Source organism: Botryllus schlosseri, chromosome 5, assembly GCF_051294905.1.
Source record: "Botryllus schlosseri isolate E-star chromosome 5, Bs_hap1, whole genome shotgun sequence".
Classification (NCBI taxonomy): domain Eukaryota; kingdom Metazoa; phylum Chordata; class Ascidiacea; order Stolidobranchia; family Styelidae; genus Botryllus; species Botryllus schlosseri.
The window spans coordinates 25,490,893-25,509,170 of NC_137240.1; the positions used below are offsets into that span (position 1 = coordinate 25,490,893).

The following is an 18,278-nucleotide window of genomic DNA, read 5'->3' on the forward strand; positions in this document are numbered from 1 at the left end:
GACGTGATTTGAGTTTGACACCCCTGTAATGTAAACTGAGTAGACAGTAGTATAACTGCGACACGCAGATGAATTTAATTCACCCTAATTTGAAATCGCGTGTGTCAGATATATTTTGTGGAGATGTGTTGGATAGAACTGTGGTATTTTAAAAATGAATTCATTTCCCACCCTTTCGACATACTGCGGAGCCTCCAAGACCCTTTTGATCAGCTCTCAAAATCGATTTCCTCCAGCAAGCATTTTTCACTCGTGAAAAGTCAGGGTTGTAATGACTCGAGTCATGACTCGACTTGACTCGAGTCATTTCCTCAAAATATGGAATGACTCGACTCGACTCGAGTCAATCTGTGTATCGACTCGAGTCAATCTGTGTATTGACTCGAGTTGGACTCGAGTATTTGCGCATGACTCAAACCAAGTTATGTGACTCTAGACTCGACTCGAAACCAAGATCGACATTTAATTGTAATTTCGATGAATTGTAAAGTAACTACCCTTGAGGTTTCGTCTATTGGTACTGGTACTTGAAAATGAGACCAGAAACTACCAAAAGTGAGGGAATTAGAATACTTTAAATGCGAGACATTCGATATCACCAAACAGAGTTATAAAAAGTGGGCTTAACAAGACCTTGAATGGAAACTGAGCAGTCAACAGGACGACTTGGACTCAGACTCGAGTCATAATACCATGACTCGGACTCGAACCTCTGCTCGATGACTTGGATTCGGACTTGAATCGGTGGTGAATTGAAAATGACTCGACTTGACTCAAAACTATAAAAGTGAGATTGACTTGTGACTCGGAGCCTTGTGACTTGGTTACAACCCTGTGAAAAATACGTTGTATTTTGGATAGGAGTGCAGAACAGATTTTAAGACATGGCCGTCCAAGCACTAACAGAAGTTCTTGTACAAAACCCAACTACTTGTTTGGCCGAGAAGGGATTTAGTGAAATAGTTGAAATCAAAACGCGCGAAAATAGCAGCCTTTTTAATGAGACACTTGATAGCTTAAGATAGATAGTAGCCAATTTGTTGCACATCTGAGTAAATATATGTTGTATTTACATCTTCTTTTTGTGCAACAATTTCCGCTTAGTTTGTGCGGATGAAATTTATTTTACCAAAAAAGTGCGAATGAAGCTCAAAAATGTTGATAAGCACTGCTGTAAGCCATCTGGTGCTGGATGGGGGGAGACCGGGGATAATTGAAACAGTTTCTCGTAGATATTTCATTTCCAAACTTCTATATAAAGAAGCCAACAACTCGATAATTGATATAAAACTAAAATAGAACTCAATTAATAATAATCAATCGTGGAAATTTTGGGTCGCGAAAATCGTCGCTCAAATGTTACGATGTTACAACAACTAAAAACAAACGAAATGAACAACAATAATGGGAGCACAAATTGTAATACTGAATTAAACTAAAAAAGAGAAGTTTGAACGATTCCAGGCTACGCCCCATCGCATTTTTGGGATCTGAATAAATTAACATTCTTCGTGCCTTCTGCATGAGCTCAAAGTGTACAAGAAACACATTCATTCCATCATCTCCATACACATATTCGGCCTCTTCTACCAAGGTGCTGTAGTTCAGCGTGCATAATGGGTTGGGCATTCGATCACCTGCGAAAGTGCGAAACAGACCTGGCTACAATATATTTGTTGAATGGGCGGATGATAGTGTAGCAAAACGAGGACACAGCCTTGTGTGGCATCAAAGCCAATGGTGTAACCTACTTCTGTCCCGTACAAAATAAAAATAAATTGTTCACACCAGATGACATAATGTCTCAAAGTCAGGGGATGAGGATTCAGTCATGGGCAAGTTCTTAAGTGACCATTGAAGGTCGACACAACAAAAGTCGATCAACATGAGATAGGGTAGTAGATTCATGGAAATAACCGGCCCTAAGATTCACATCACCACTTCTGTATGGCCGTTTCGACAGAGTATCATGTTAGAAGTGGTATGACGAGGTAGAGTCTGTTCTGTTATCGAACTTCTGGCTGTTGCAAGATTCATCTGCAGTAGACAAATGATTATACCAGCGTATGAACACATAAATTCAGCATTGACAAGATATTGTAACGGGGCAAAAGTAACAGAATGTTACAATTGCCCCAGACACGCTCGACCATGATTAATGTCTGAGGATGGTGCCTTCCCGGCGACGCGAGTCCTAGTTTCCCTATCATCACGGTAGACTATGGTAACATTGTTCCAGCTACATATATTGCATTGTAATCCCTTGAGGTTTTATTCTTCAGAACAAATTATTCCAGATCAGAAAATATTTACTCAAGGGTCCAAAATTTCGTTTTTTGAAGTTATTCCGGGGTTCTGCGTCATAGCTCAACGTAACTTCAATGATATTAGAAGACATAACTACCGAATGTGCACTCAAAATATGAAGGCGATTTCTTCATCCTACTGGCGGTGCGGTCGATTTTTACATTTGCCTCGTGTTACATTTGTACCCGGTCTCCCACTAGACACTAGACTAGACTAGTCGACTTTCATCAAAATACACCAACCAAAACTCTGTCAACAGAAGGAATTCGTGTACCACCTAAAATAGTACATTGAACGCTCTCTCTTTCATGCTGGTGACGTCATATTTTGTGATACGATTGTTGATATACAATGTTCTTTCCAATTCTCTACTAGTTGCTGACGATTACCCCTGACGAGTGTCAGCCGAAAATATTCGGGTTCATTTCAATATGAATATACTATTCAATTGAATACAGACTAGAAAGAACTATTTTTAACAAACCTCAGCAAATCATCTTTAAACAGCGATATGTTTGTAGCAGCAGGCTATTGGGATTTTGGAAATTAAAATGAGTTTACACCATGGGTGTCAAACATACGGCCCGCTAGATGGATTTATCCAGCCCGCGGGGCCATTCCGAGTAGATTAAAAAATGCTTGCATTATCCTGCACCTTTGTCAAAAATTTTGATTTGTTTGGAAGAAAATACTTCCTTTAAATATTCCCCCAAGACAGCAAATGTCGAGTATGGTCGTTGGCCACAATAATCACAAGATTACGGTGTTTGGGTTTCACACTTGTTACTACTGCAGGAACAAATCAGTGACATTGGCGCCCAATTTCGAAAAGGAAAAAAAGTGCACACTGAGTTGAGTTTAATGGAATTATGTGCCCAAAAGTAGTTATTCATAGAAGTGAAAACGACAATACCTGATCGTTATATGAAGTTTACATGGATAAGATATTATTTACACAAAAATATAATTCAAATATCAGTGCATGATCGCGCTGCTGTATCATTTCGGACTCAAAAGGTCTCCGGAATCTAGAGAAACCTGAATAGTGAAGATACCAATTTGTCGTTCGAATCAGAAATGTCAATAGTATTACATGATTGCGATTTGACTATCTGCGAGGAAATTGCATCCGAAGCAGGCGTTTCCAATCGAGACCAAAAATGTTTTGCTCACGGTGTTCGTCGAGAACTCCAATTTTAAGCCAACTCGAACTTCGGAACCCACATGCACGGTTACAGTGCAAATACCTTTACTTTCAATGGCTTGTCGCCGTACGCTACGAAAGAGCAATGGTAAGCTGAGCAGACATGGGGTAATCGCGATTAGTAATCGTAATCGATTACGACGATTACAGCATTTTCAAGTAATCGTAATCGTAATCGCAATCGATTACATTCGAAAAAAATCCGCCGAAGTAATCGTAATCGAATCCTTCCCATATCTAATCGATTTCTTTGTGAAAGAACGATTACTTTTTAGTTGTACCAGGACTATGACATAAACTGAAAATTCGTGAACAAGGAAGAGATATTATACCTGGTTGGTGATAGCACAAACGTCTGATTTTCCAATGCCATTGTTCATTATTACGTCAGAAGTAACCTATTAGCTTTGCTAGTCATTGCGTAAGAAGTATCCACAGTAAATAGATATTCGATGTACTTACATTCGTGTGATTGTAAGAACACCAGTGCTGTATATCAGGTTATCAACACGTTCCACACGGCAGTACCTAGCAGCAAGATAATTAATTAACACTCTGCGTAGTTTAAAATAGTAACTTGTGTATTGATGTTTGGTTATGCTTAGTTAAACGCAGTTTGACCGTAGCTGCTTGACGAGCAGTACGTCTATGTAGTAGGCTACGTACACCGGATAAAGATTTGAAATTTTGTGCTCATCTAATAAAACATTTTGGTTTCTGCAACGAAGCATTAAAAATCAACAGCTGCCGATATATATCATAACCGAGCCGTTTCTCGTAACGGCAGCTTGCAGTACATTATCTGTATTGTAGACATCCATCACATATGTGATGCTAAGCAAATCATAGAGAGAACCATGCTAGAAATAGTTTAACAACATGTCATTTGAAATCACTCCATTACATTTTGCGCAATACTTGATAAAAGTGTCACTAAAAAGTTGCATGGAATATAGAGGAAGCTGCAAAATGTTGCACAATAAGATTCCTCCAAACAGCTTGAAACATCATGCTACATTTATTCCGAGTATTTAGGACCTCCTAGAAGCTGTAAAAAGTTGCAAAAGCTACAAAAACTAATCCTAAATATCGTTATCTAATAGTGTCGGTGTAGAGATCAGCACCGTAACTGCCGCACCCCAAACCCCCCAATTGGGGGGGCCCGAGCTCGAAGGGGGCCCAAAATTATTTCGTGAATTAGCATAAATCATAGCGTATTTTTTGAAAATTTATGCAAATTTTTCAAAATTTTTTCGCGCCGTGCGCGAATTCAAGCAGCCATTTTTCTATATTATTGGATATTGGGCCATTACCGCGCCACGGCCCACCAAGACATACAATCAAGTTTTAGGCCATATAACATGCGACTCCAAGAAGTGTGCCAGAACGATCGGTAGCGAGAAAAGCTTGGCCGAAAAGGTCTATGCCCTTATGCAGACCGAAAACTTCGTTATATAGGCTATACGAAATACATATAGGTTTAATTTTCCATAGGCTCCTGAATGACTGGCGCCGAATGTTCCTGTCTTTGCAATCTGAACCTCACGAGACAATTACCATCCCGCTGGTGAAAATTTTACGCCAGTGAAGAAATACCAATTTGAAATCGTGTGCGTCTCTTAGTTTAGAAGCCTACGTTTGGGCGATTCTATATTTTTTGATATAGCAGACTGGAAGTCACGAAATAACACCATAACGAAGTCATATCAACGGGTCCGCCCGCCCGAAGATGTTTAATCAATATTTACGGGCCCTATCGTTTTCAAGACATTTCACTCTGCTCAACCGGTAAATCTAATTAAGTGAGTGGAGAAGACAATAAATTGATAGCATAATATATATGCAATCACCGATCTGATTGACCGATTTTATCATAAATTATCGAAAATTTTCGCGCCTCGCTTTCGCTCGGCTCACAATACAGTACAGATAATTTCGTGACAAACGCGAACAACGTGATGGGTGCCTGACGAGGTGCTGTTTAATTATTATTGAGTGATCCTACCTTTTCAAACACACCTTACTCAGCTCTACCGGCAAATCTGATTACGTCAGCAGAGAGAAGATAAAAATTGATAACAAATACGCAATTCCCGATCATGCTGACTGATGAAATCATAAATTTTTCGCGCTTCGCGCGCTTAGGCGACAAAAACTGATTCACTAAACAAAGTCCCAAAGTTTAAGATGAATAGTGGTAAACAGTGTATCGCCGGAGGGGGGGTCTGGGGGGCGAATCCCCCCAGAAGTTCGATCTATAACCCTATGGGGGGCCCAAGACCAAAGTTTAGGGGGGGGCCTGACGAAGTGCGGTTACGGCCCTGGTAGAGATCATAATCGTGGTCAAGATTTCACTCGATGGCAGAACGCCCTTCATCCCAGACCGTTTCAGTGAATTCACTTTCATAAAAGAATCACCGCTCACAAACGCATGTTGATGGAAGCACTCGTTTAATTCACTTACTATGTCGAAGTAATGGAATGAATGAATCGCCCGGAATAGCTGTTCTATTCGATTTCTATAGTACAGTTGTGTAATAATACTGAATCAATATTAGAAACTGCAATCTAGAAGGCGATTGTGCTTGGAAACTAGCCCATTTTACAAAACCTTTATATCGCAAGAAGCAGTATCTTTGCGTCATTGTGCGGAATCCTATTCATTAAAATCATGCGCATTGAGCGGGTACATGGCTCGTAGATTTCCTGCAGTGACCAAGTCTTCAGAATAGCTCGTTTACAAACTCAAATTAGTTTGAGACGTTAGGGAACGTGCCAATTCTATTTGAATTATGCTTCCTTCAGATTCAAAGTATTCTCCGACTCCGATTGTTCTCCAAAAGCCCCGAGTGACGTAAAAAGTTTGTTCGTTTAATAAGTTACCTAACTTTCTCTCGGTGACGCAACAATGCTGTATGGCTCTTTCTTCTCAGCTTCAGTCTCGTTTTGCCAGACAGAATTGCTGCGTTACATGCTAAACTCGATCACAATGCAAAATTCGAGGCTGATTTTGGGTGTTCCAGGACCATGAGCTGAATAAAGTTTATATTTTCGTAATCAGTACAGCAGCAGCTTTCCTTTGATACCCGTTTTACTGAATTTAGCGATCGGAAAGCCGGTAAAAAAGGCCGTAAAGTTGCCTTTGGTCTATTGGAGGTGAGGTGTTGTGTCCATACCATATAGGTACCTCTAAATTTGCAAAATGATTGAAAACAAATTCGTAACTTTTTTATATTATAGAAATCACGAAGTAGTTTCGCTCAAATTATAATGCTTCAGAAAGCACATCAACGGCCGTATGAGATTAAATATTCTACTGTGTAAACCAGGGGTTTCAAACTCAAATTACGTTGCGGGGTGGGCTGGATTTAAACTTTCCAAATGTTTGCGGGCCGCACGCTTGCTTTTCAATTAAACACCTTATTACCAAGCAATTATAGATAATAGTATAATGCAATTGTATCACTGGTCATAAGGGCGGTTCTCGCAAGTAGCAGCACCTTTACTCGTGAACGATGGAATTGACGCTGATGATTGGCTGGTTCAATATACTTATGAACCGTTGCTAAAACAGTTGCGGTAACGACGATAAAATTCACTTATTTATAAGTTCCCTTTGCTCAAATCGTAATCTGGCGTTAGCCGAGTGTATGGGTTGTGAGGAATACAATAGACTCAACTGTAAACGCGGACTTTGAAATTTGTTGCATTCTTATTAAATCACTATTCAGGTTTCTCTAGATTCCGGAGAACTTTTGAGTCCGAAATGATACAGCAGCGCGACCATGCACTGATATTGGAATTATATTTTTTGTGTAAATAATATCTTATCCATGTAAACTTCGTATAACGGTCCGGCATTGTCGTTTTCACTTCTGTGAATAACTACTTTTGGGCACATAATTCCATTAAACTCAACTCAGTGTGAACTTTTTTGCCTTTTCGAAATTGGGTGCCAATGTCACTGATTTGTTCCTGCAGTAGTAACAAGTGTGAAACCCAAACACCGTATTCTTGTGATTATTGTGGTCGACGAACATACTCGACATTTGCTGTCTTGGGGGAATATTTAAAGGAAGTATTTTCTTCCAAACAAATCAAAATTTTTGACAAATGCGCAGGATAATACAAGCATTTTTTAATCTACTTAGAATGGCCTTGCGGGCTGGATAAATCCATCTAGCGGGCCGTATGTTTGACACCCATGGTGTAAACTCATTTTAATTCCCAAAATCCCAATAGCCTACTGCTACAAACATATCGCTGTTTAAAGATGATTTGCTGAGGTTTGTGAAAAATAGTTTTTTTCTAATCTGTCTAAAAAGGGGAATAAAACCTCATCACGGAACCCATTTTCTCCTTTGATATACATAACCACTATTGCAGAATATGTTGAAGATTAGCTACTATATAGAAATGGATAGTCTGCAAGGATAACTTCATTGAAAAATCTGTTTCTCAAGTTTGGTGCCATACATGTTGCGATCGTGCTCAAAGGTGTCGCCGGAAACGTCAGGCATTCATATTACACTTGCTGTCAGCTACTTTTGTGGAAATGGATTTTTGGCACTCGTTCATATCAAATCGAAGGAGCGAGTTTTCAAGACACGACCACATATTTCAAGAATTAGGAAATACAGCAGCAAAAGTCTCTTCGAAATAATACCAGTCTATCCATATTTCTACATATAGTATAATATTGTTTTGAAAAACGGTCATTTTGTTGCTCTTTATAATTAGCCTTGAGTTGATATTTGCACAAGGCAGATGACTGTTGCACGGTTATTGAGCTAAATTTGAACTAAAAATTGAGGGGGTCCGCGGCGGTCCGTCACGGTACAAAAGGGGTCTGTGATGACAAAAGGGTTGAGAACCACTGCTCTAGTTGGTCTTTTTGAAAATTCACTACTTTGAACAAGTCTGCAGGATGCCCGTTCTTCCCTTCTGGTTTCTGCGCGATCCGGTGGTCGTGGCCCTAAGCTCTAATTGCAAAGCTACGGCAGCTGTGCTACCAAACCATCCACTGAATTCGAGAGTTGAATTACGTAGGCTATGTATTGTATACAGGCTCAATGCAACGATTAGGCTATTACTAATATTTACTAAAAAGATATAGACATAGTGTTCACTGTCGAAGAATGCCGTAAATTATTTTGTATTTTGTAACTACCACGATTCATCAAATCATATCCGGTCATAGGTTTCTCATATGACATGCCACGTAAACCGTCGGTAAACAAATTATGATTAATTCTGCAAAATGATAATGCTGTCAGACAAGTTCGGTATATACCAACATTTCGTGTGTTCATCCTATTTGATGCAGAAATACAATCTATAGCAGACGACTATCTATACCAGGGGTGGGCAAACTACGGCCCGCGGGCCGCATGCGGCCCGCAACACCGTTTTCTGCGGCCCGCGAGTGTCTAAAGAGACTTTTGCAAATATTGACGAAATGCGTACAAAAAATCGAAGTAGGGCAGGGACTTGATTAAACTATTTGTTAGCAAATATTCCCCCATGACTTACAATCAATTCATAGCTTTAACTCTGTATTTAGTCGGAATACCATATTAAAAAATCTCTCATCCACATCCGTAGCCTCCCGTGCCGTCAAACTATCCATTAGGTTGGCTAGCATCTTGGTTGCGTTTTGTGATATGATGATGAGGGGCGCGAAATCTTTCACTATCATAAGGGGGGCGTGCGTGTCTTAAAAAGTTTGAGAACTGCTGCTCTAAGGTAAATATACTTCCTGTTTTTTATGTTTAATTTCCGGCGCGACAGCCCGATCGATCTCAAGGCCCACGCAGCTGGAAAGGTTTCAACTGATAAACATCACAGAAATCCTAAATGAGATTGACATAATTCGGATCACAAGTGTGATTTTAGATTGGCCACTCCTGCTTTAATCATTTCTGTGATGTGCTTATAAAAACGATTCGCGCGTGTCTTAGGTAGATTCGTTCTCTGTATATGCGTAGAATTAGGGTATGTATATTTTATCTACACATAGTAGAAGCGTCTTTGAGGCTAACATGGTTATGTTGCTTTCAGCATGGTGTGTCCTGTTATTGAAGCCAAAGTGGATTTAGTTAACAGATCGCTGCTTACAGATTTAAATTTCAATGATTTTCGAAGAATTGGGACACCCGACTTTGATCTCTATAGTTTTGACAAATTGGTTATTGAGGTCGACCAGCTTATAAAATCTCGCCACTGATTCTGACGCGTGTACGATATCATCAAAGCAATGTTTGTTTTGTTTTAAATAAGCATATATATCATCTCCATGTCCTCATTATATAATCAAATATCAATATTGCGTTTTGGTTTATAATCCCAATTTTATATAGTGCGGCCCGTGAATGGATTCAAATGTTGAATGCGGCCCGCGAGCTCAAAAGTTTGCCCACACCTGATCTATACAATACTATACTATACTACAGTGGCGGCTCGTGACAATATCGGGTGGTGGGGCAAGGGGTGCATGCGATGTTAATAATCTGAATGACGTCACAATAGTGTAGTCTGGCGTGGAAATGTGACTTCGTGGTCGTCACAAACAGTTTGTATGGTGTATCGATATTAGGCATGGTTAACTAGGCTTACGCATTTCAAATTTTAATAATATATTCATGACAGAAATATATTAAAACCCGAAGCTTTTCGAGCTGACACTTTTCAAATTATTCGGAAGAAAATATGAAGTACAATAGTTCATACCTGCATATTTTAACGTTTGTATCAGTAGGCGTATTGCGCGCGGCGTGATTTCATATAGTTGCAAAATGTTCAAAGACGAATTCATTGAAATCTGGAATACTCATAATGACAGCGCTGAGAATCCTGAGCACATCTACTATAACTCATCGAGCCTATATCTTTACACATCCTGATTCTAAGAGAGGTCTCGATGCGTTTTAATGAGCTGAAACCACGCTTGGATTCTACGGATGAAATCGGGGTGGTCAATATGATATTAAAAAAGCTAGTTGATGCAGCAAAGTTGATAGAATATAAGCCAGTCAACTCTAACCGAGTAATATCGAGACACCGTTTGCAGTAGAGACCACATTCTCCAGATCACGATACCCAATTTTGTTCCAACTATTGATAGACCGCCTCTGGCACCAGCAGTGTAAAAGTGTATAACAAGGCGTCCTTATCCTCGCTTATACCTCGGCTATTCATTGTTATCGAAATATGTTGGGAAAAGGGTAGGAGTGCGCTTTCCTCCCGCGTACGATTAGATCAATGGACAATTTCTAGGCTGATAAGGACCGAGTCTCTTTACCTCTAATCACTGCTTTAAAGGAAACTGCATAAACGGCGTACGGAGCAGAAATACAACACGATTCATGTTCGCAATTGACCTGGCTAACAATCTGCAGACATAAGTCTATAACTCGAGATGACCTAAGGTCAACGAGTTCAGACACAAACGCCATTGGTATCTCATAGATTGGGCCTGTGATATTGAATCCAACCAACACATCATTTTAAATTTGAAGAAGACGAAAGCAGCCTCGGAATTTCGGTCTCGGAATAACATTGGAGATTTTTGCCTTGAAACTGGAGACTGTGACATAACACAAATGGCTTACTGTCTAGAAGTGTGCTGCTAAATCGGCCTTGGAAAATATATTACCGAACAAATACGTGAATGAAAGCTGTAAACTTAGTACACTGTTACATGACATCATCGAGAAGTAGCCTCATGACCCTTTTCGGTATGGTACTGTCAAAATTAATAGGAACAGCCTGTTCGGAACAGACCAACACAGAATTTTGCGTAAAATTTACTGAGGAATAGGCTGATCAAGTGATCAGCTGTTATAGCCGTCATCGAAAACGAAATAGCTTTCGCGCTTGACAGGAGGTTGTAAGCAAATGGCTTGAAGGCCACAATTTCACGGTGAAATTGACATTGGAGAATATAAAGTAAAAGTAAATATTTGAATGCAAAACGAGAATGTTAGTTAACTGTTTCATGATATCATCGTCTCATCACCTATCTCAGTATGGAACACAGTTAACGTTAGCACAGATACACCGGCTTTTGCGTGAAATCCGCAATGCGTTAGGTAGGCTATAGTGTCAGATCTGCGCACATCTCTATGCCATACTCGACCTCGATAACGGAATTACTACCCTAATCTTTAAGTACCAACCCTGAAACTTGGGGCAGTGTTAAATACCACCATCACGACATAACACACCAAGGTTCAAGAATTATCATGGTGTGAAACACCGTCAAAATGGACCGATACCAGCAAAGATCGACTCAACGCATATGACGGTAACCGAGTTCAGATATAGATACGATTGTTACATCACACCTTAAGGGCAACCATGCTATGTTGCCCCACCTGCTCAGCAATTTTATGAATAGGAGAGGGTAAATCACCGTTTCTTTATTGTGCGCGGCTTTGAGAGAATAGACAGTGAAAGCTTGTTTTGAGCGCTACCGGGGCATGCCCGGCTAGGCATTCGCGAAGCGAAAACACTAAGAGAATTCGATTTTCGCAGAGACTTCGCTATATATGGGCATTTACAAGCGAAAGCACAAGAAGAATGCGATTTTCGCTGTGATTTCGGTGTATATTGATTGCTGTGCGTTTATAAATGATAAATAATTGTTATTGAACCGAATTTCAGGTGGGGCAATGCCCCAGTTGCCCTATAGGACGAGCCGCCACTGCTATACTATAATATACTAAAACTAAACTATATACTTTAGACATATGGCATAATTGATGATAGTATTATCATTGGACTACAGCAAGAGATATTCCGATCAAAGCGATGTATCGATTTCGATGTGGCATATATCCCATGCAGTTGATATCAACGAATGAAATTGATCACTTGCTGGTAGTCCTCAAATAAGCTACCTTCTTCGCGATTTTCTCCTTCACGACCTGAGAATCAAATGTTTGCTAATCATTACCACGGCGTGGCCAATATATAGGTGACGAAAATCAGGCCATATTGTTCATTTTGTAGACAGTATTACTTTTGTTGCTCTGAGGAAATCAAGTATCATGGTCGGGTGAGCTGGGCTTTATTTTGTGATTGATTTTCATGAAACCCTGACCCGATTAGTAGAGCAAAGTGTAAAAGTATAATTCATGTAGAGTCATGTTGTTTGTGTGACCGAGCTTTCTTGCCTTGGAAGTAAGTCAGGTCAGCTATACAAATTCCGATCAATTTTGACTTTTAGAGTCGGTTAATTACAACCAGAGGTGGTCAGTAACGAAGTACTTCTACTTTTTGAGGTACTTGAAGTAGAGTTTTCCTACTCACACAATTTTTTAAGTAGTTATGATTTTAGACTACTTCTTCTTGACAGTTTTCAGTTTTGTAGGCAAAAATAAGCGTAGAATACCTACTTACTTACTTACTTGTGAACTACCACTCCTACTTCTACTTGAGTAGAAATTCCCGCGTTACTTCTACTTCTACTTGAGTAGCGACGGTGACTACTTTGACCACCTCTGATTACAATAGGATTTAGATTACAACCAAAGGAATCGCTATACATTATGCGGTCGGCAGCAGAGAAAGCTAAACAGTTATGATATAAATTGGCAAGTTGAACGCTTGCCAAAGTAACTAAAATCATTAAAACGCTCGCACGTTCTAAGTCAAACATAACAAAAGAATAAGGTATATGCGCACCATGTTACGCTGACTAGTCTCTATATTCATGGTAAAAAAACGCAGGCTACAATAGTTATTCAGCAAAAACTATATCAATTGTATAAGTGTTGACAAATACTGACGCGATAGCACCAATGAGTTTATAGCGATTTCAGTAGTGGTCAGTGGTTTGGTAAATCACTTTACTTGGGTTTGATAATATTATATTTATAGCTTGGAAGAATTATTGCTCTGTTTTTTTTTTGCTTCACGAATATGTCGAACGCACTATTCCAGGGGGCTTAAAGTTTACGTTGATTTACGTCCCAAAGGCCGAATCTCAAATTCAATCCGATTTTTTTCGTTAGAAACTCACCTTTCCAAAAACATCGTGCAGATTCTCGCTCGACAAATTATTCAGAGGCAGCTGTGGTGCTATCGGTCGTCCGAATTATCTAGTTAGACACTCTCAGAATGTTGATGGATTGATAGAATGTTGATAGGTACCATTCGAGAAGTTTTTTTTGGACTGGACGGATGGACGAACGGGGAATTAAATCAGTCGATATGGAAATTTCGTGAAATTTATAAATGAAAGTTGAACTTTTATGTGGAAACTGAACTCTCTGATTCGCATACTTTCCATTCGACCAAAGGCAATTTTACGGCAATTATTGAGCAGCTTGCCGATCTTGAAAATTTATAAAATTGTTATCAATTGAAAGTTAACGCGTTACTGATTGCGAAAATATAAATTATATTTTCCTTGAGGTCCCAGAAGGCTCCAAAATCAGCCTCGAATTTTGCATTATACCGGAGTTTGGTATTGTAATTGTAACACATCAAGACGTCTCAGGAGCTAGTACGCAGTGGGAGTAAGTGTGTGAATGCACAATTGCACATGCGCTTGAGCAACAATGGCCAATACGCTTGCGGTTTGCGCTGCTCCTCACCTGCTTCCAGACGGCATGGTCGCGTCATAGTACGAAACTCCGTTACTATGCAAAATTCGAAGTCGATATTGGGGATGCCGGACCACGAACAAAATAAAATTTATATTATCGCACACAATACCGATGTAGCTTTCAACTGATACCAATTTTACCAATGTTCGCTATCATCAAGCCGGTCAAAAATTACCGTAAAATGACCTTGTTACCAAATAGAAAATGTGACGTTACCCAATCGCCGTGAGCCGTGAGATTTGCTTGTGTCCACACTAATCTGGGACACTATGATTCAGACTTGTACAAACTACTGAATTTTCAAAAAGTGCAACTAGAACTATAACTAGAACTACTCAATTTTTAAGACTCGCAACTATAACTATAACTAGAACTACCCAATTTTCAAATTACGCAACTAGAACTAGAACTAGAACTACTCAATTTTCAAAACTCACAACTATAACTATAACTAGAACTAACGAAATTTAAATATCGGCATCTAACTAACTAAAACACAACTAACTAAATTTAATTCTCAATCAACTCATTCTTTTTTATTTTATTCGGATTCGGCGTTCCAGACTTCCACATGAACGTCGGTACAGCGAAATTACTGAAAAATCAGACATACGGAACTTTTCTGTAATCAGTACAGAATAAACTAAACCATTTTCTGCAGCGGTTATACTGATTGCAGCGAATCAACATGAGTCGCGAAAATGTTTTTCCGTTGAATTTTGCCCTCTTTGGGGAATGCAAAATCCCAGCATGCGAGAAAGCCCTTCCACTGGGCGCAGATGTCGCAGTCATCCCAAGAAAATCTTTCGCCAAGTTCCGTAATTCTGGCAAGTCGGTCATATTCCGCCAACAGTTTAGCACATTCTGACCCAGGAGTAGTCGCTGTTCCCTGGCATACTTTTTCACCTCATACGGGCCGGATTTAACTTCAAGCGGACGACACTGACTTTGGAGGTAGAAAGTTGAAGAGTGAGATTTTCGGTTACTTGTGAGTTGGAGAGCCAGGAGGAGACCACCCAGGCAATTTCTGCAATTTCCTTTGTAAAGATACCTTGGGCGAATCCAGATCGTCTTCTCTTTGTGCCTGGGCAGGCGTGGTCGGTATCATCATCACGAATCAAATCTAGTAAGTTTAACAGACGCGACAGCTTAGTTCCGAGATAATACTCGCCAGCGCACAGCAGGAGATCACTAGTTCACATTCCAATTAGTAAACAACCTCAGCGGGAGGGGTCAGGTCTACTTTCCTACCCACTAAGAAAAGTGTTCCCCACGGACACCAAGAAATGTTTACCAAGAACACGAACAAAAATTTATAAACGCCAAAATAAATTGTTTTTTTTTGTGCCTTTAGAGAGACGGATATTAGGGTTGGGGTGGATGGAAAGGGAGATTGGAAGTGGGTTAGGGTCAAAGTTGGGGTTAGGTATCCAAAGATTAGGGAAGGGGGATATTATGGTTGCGGGAGGGGGGATATTAAGGTTGCGGGAGGGGGAATATTAGGGTTGCGGGAAGGGGATATTAGGGTTGTGGGAGGGGGGATATTAGGGTTGCGGGAGGGGGATATTAGGGTTCCCGGACGGGGGATATTAGGGTTGTGGGAGTAGGGATATTAGGGTTGCGGGAGGGGGATATTAGGGTTGCGGGAGTAGGGATATTAGGGTTGCGGGAGGGGGATATTAGGGTTGGGGTTAGGGGGATATTAAGGCTGTGGGAGAGGGGATATTAGGGTTGGGGGAAAGGGAGATTGGAGGTGGATTAAACACCGGTTAGGGGTAATCTAACCCCAACGTTGAACCTAACCAACCCCCTAACCCCAACCCTAATTTCCCCCTCCCGCAACCCTAATATCCCCCTAACCCCAACCCAATATCCCCACCCGTAACTTTAATACCCCCTCCCGCAACCCTAATATCCCCTCTCCCACAACCCTAATATCCCCCTAACCCCAACCCTAATATCCCCCTCCCACAACCCTAATATCCCCCTAACCCCAACCCTAATATCCTCCCTCCCACAACCCAAACCCTCGCAATCCTAATATCCCTCTAACCCCTACCCTAATATCCCCCTAACTCCAACCCTAATATCCCCTCCCACAACCCTAATATCCCCCTAACCCCAACTCTAATATCCCCCCTCCCACAACCCTAATATCCCCCCTCCCACAACCCTAATATCCCCCCTCCCACAACCCTAATATCCCCCTAACCCCAACCCTAATGTCCCCCCTCCCACAACCCTAATATCTTCCCTCCCACAACCCTAATATCCCCCCTCCCACCCTAATCTTGGGATACCCTAAACCCAACTCTGACCCTAACCCTCTCCCTCCAAACGCAAAAACAAGATATATTGACGTTTATAAATTTTTGTTCGTCGTCATGGAAAACATTCATTGGTGATCATGGTGAACACTTTACGATCTCTGACTTTGTGGGTAGGAAAGTAGACCAGACCCAGCGGGAGATCGCGTGTCCCTGCGCACTGTCAATTGTTGTAAATTTGCCTAAGTTATCAGTGAACTCGGCATAATCAATGTATTAACTATGATCCAACAATGAGCATTTGATCCTTTGTCATGATCACATTAGTAACCCTCAGTAACCTCACTTGTCACGCGAGGAGAGTTCTCCTCGCGCAGGGCAGGACACACGAGCGTTTTCCAGTTGTTCGGCAACTAATATTTTTTTGAAATGCACAACTAAAACTAGAACTAGAACTACCGAATTTTCAAAATCTGCAACTACAACTAGAACTAGAACTACGGAATTTTCAAAATCCGCAACTACAACTAGAACTAGAACTACGGAATTTTCAAAATCCGCAACTACAACTAGAACTAGAACTACTCAAAAAACTGTTAGTTAGTTGACCGTCAACTAACTAAATGTTTAGTTTGTACAAGTCTGCTATGATTCAATCGTCGATACCCATCAGCTTTTCAAAATACCTTCGAATTACTTATAGTAAAATGAGAAAAAATGTTGTATTCTGCGAATAGGCTATAGTCGATGTTGGTAAGTTTATTTTCACCTTAATATTTGCTCCGACATTATACTTCATCAACTCTCTCAAACGGTCAACGTCCCTCGGGCTATATTGCAGATCCGTGGTTGAATATTCCGATGAGTCAGGGGTGACATCGAAGTCGTTGAATTTCTCTTTCTTGCGACCTACAACAGATATTAAACAAACGTTACGTTGACCGATGCGTCTTCATATGTCACGTTTTCAAGCTTATTCACTATCGACATACACGATAACTGAAAGCGAAATGAAAACAATTGCCATACCAGATGGCGGGTATTCTTCCGACCGAGGAGCGTTGGGTAGTTTCCTGAATCCCTTGTTGTGGAGAGGGAACCAGATCACTATCGGACAATCAGGTTTATCGGTGTCTTCAAACAAATAATACTCTTGCCCGGGGTTTTTCTGGACTTTTTCGATATCGATTTCTGGGAAATTCGTGTTGTTGTCGTACATTTGTTGCTTTGTTTGTTTCAGAGCCTGCGCAAAAAAATGTTTCCGGATTGCAAACACATGTCACTATAGCTGTGTTGTATCATGTTACCAGCGGCGTAACATAACACTCTGTACCTCGCAATAACGTCACTATTTCTTAAATTTCAAACGCCCGTCCCCTTGCGATAACTCTCTACCCATAATCACAGGTGGCAAAAGTAGTCAGCGTTGCTACTCAAGTAGACATAGAAGTATCCCCATTATTTTCTACTTGATTGCTAGTAGAAGCTGTGATTTTTAAAACATGCCAAAATGACTTGAAGTAGAAGTAAGAGATCAAAAAATAAAGAATAGTGAAGTAAGCAGTTTTGTAAAGTAGGCTACCTTCGATATTCGATAAATGCAATGTTCGAATATACAGTTAATTGCCGTGATACAGGGGATCATTCACTAAGTTGGCGTGAACTTTTCACTTTAGAAGTGACTTAAACTTATCCCCAAAATACTTCGTACTTTACAGAATTGAAATTGTAAAAGTTCAAATTATAAAAATTGGGTTGTTTATCGTAGTCTGAAGAAGTGGATTTAGTCTAAAAAGATAATTCCTTGAGCAAGTAGTACACGTATGCAAATCCACTCGAATAATAAATACTAGTAGAACTCCGTTACTGACCACCTCTCCGCAAAAT

At 40.4% G+C, this 18,278-nt stretch overlaps 1 protein-coding gene across 1 annotated transcript in view; it reads left to right on the forward strand.

Annotated features, from left to right (window-relative positions):
- LOC145439505 (exocyst complex component 2-like) overlaps window positions 1–18,278 on the forward strand; it is a 276,760-nt gene that overhangs the window by 75,040 nt on the left and 183,442 nt on the right. The window lies entirely within an intron of this gene.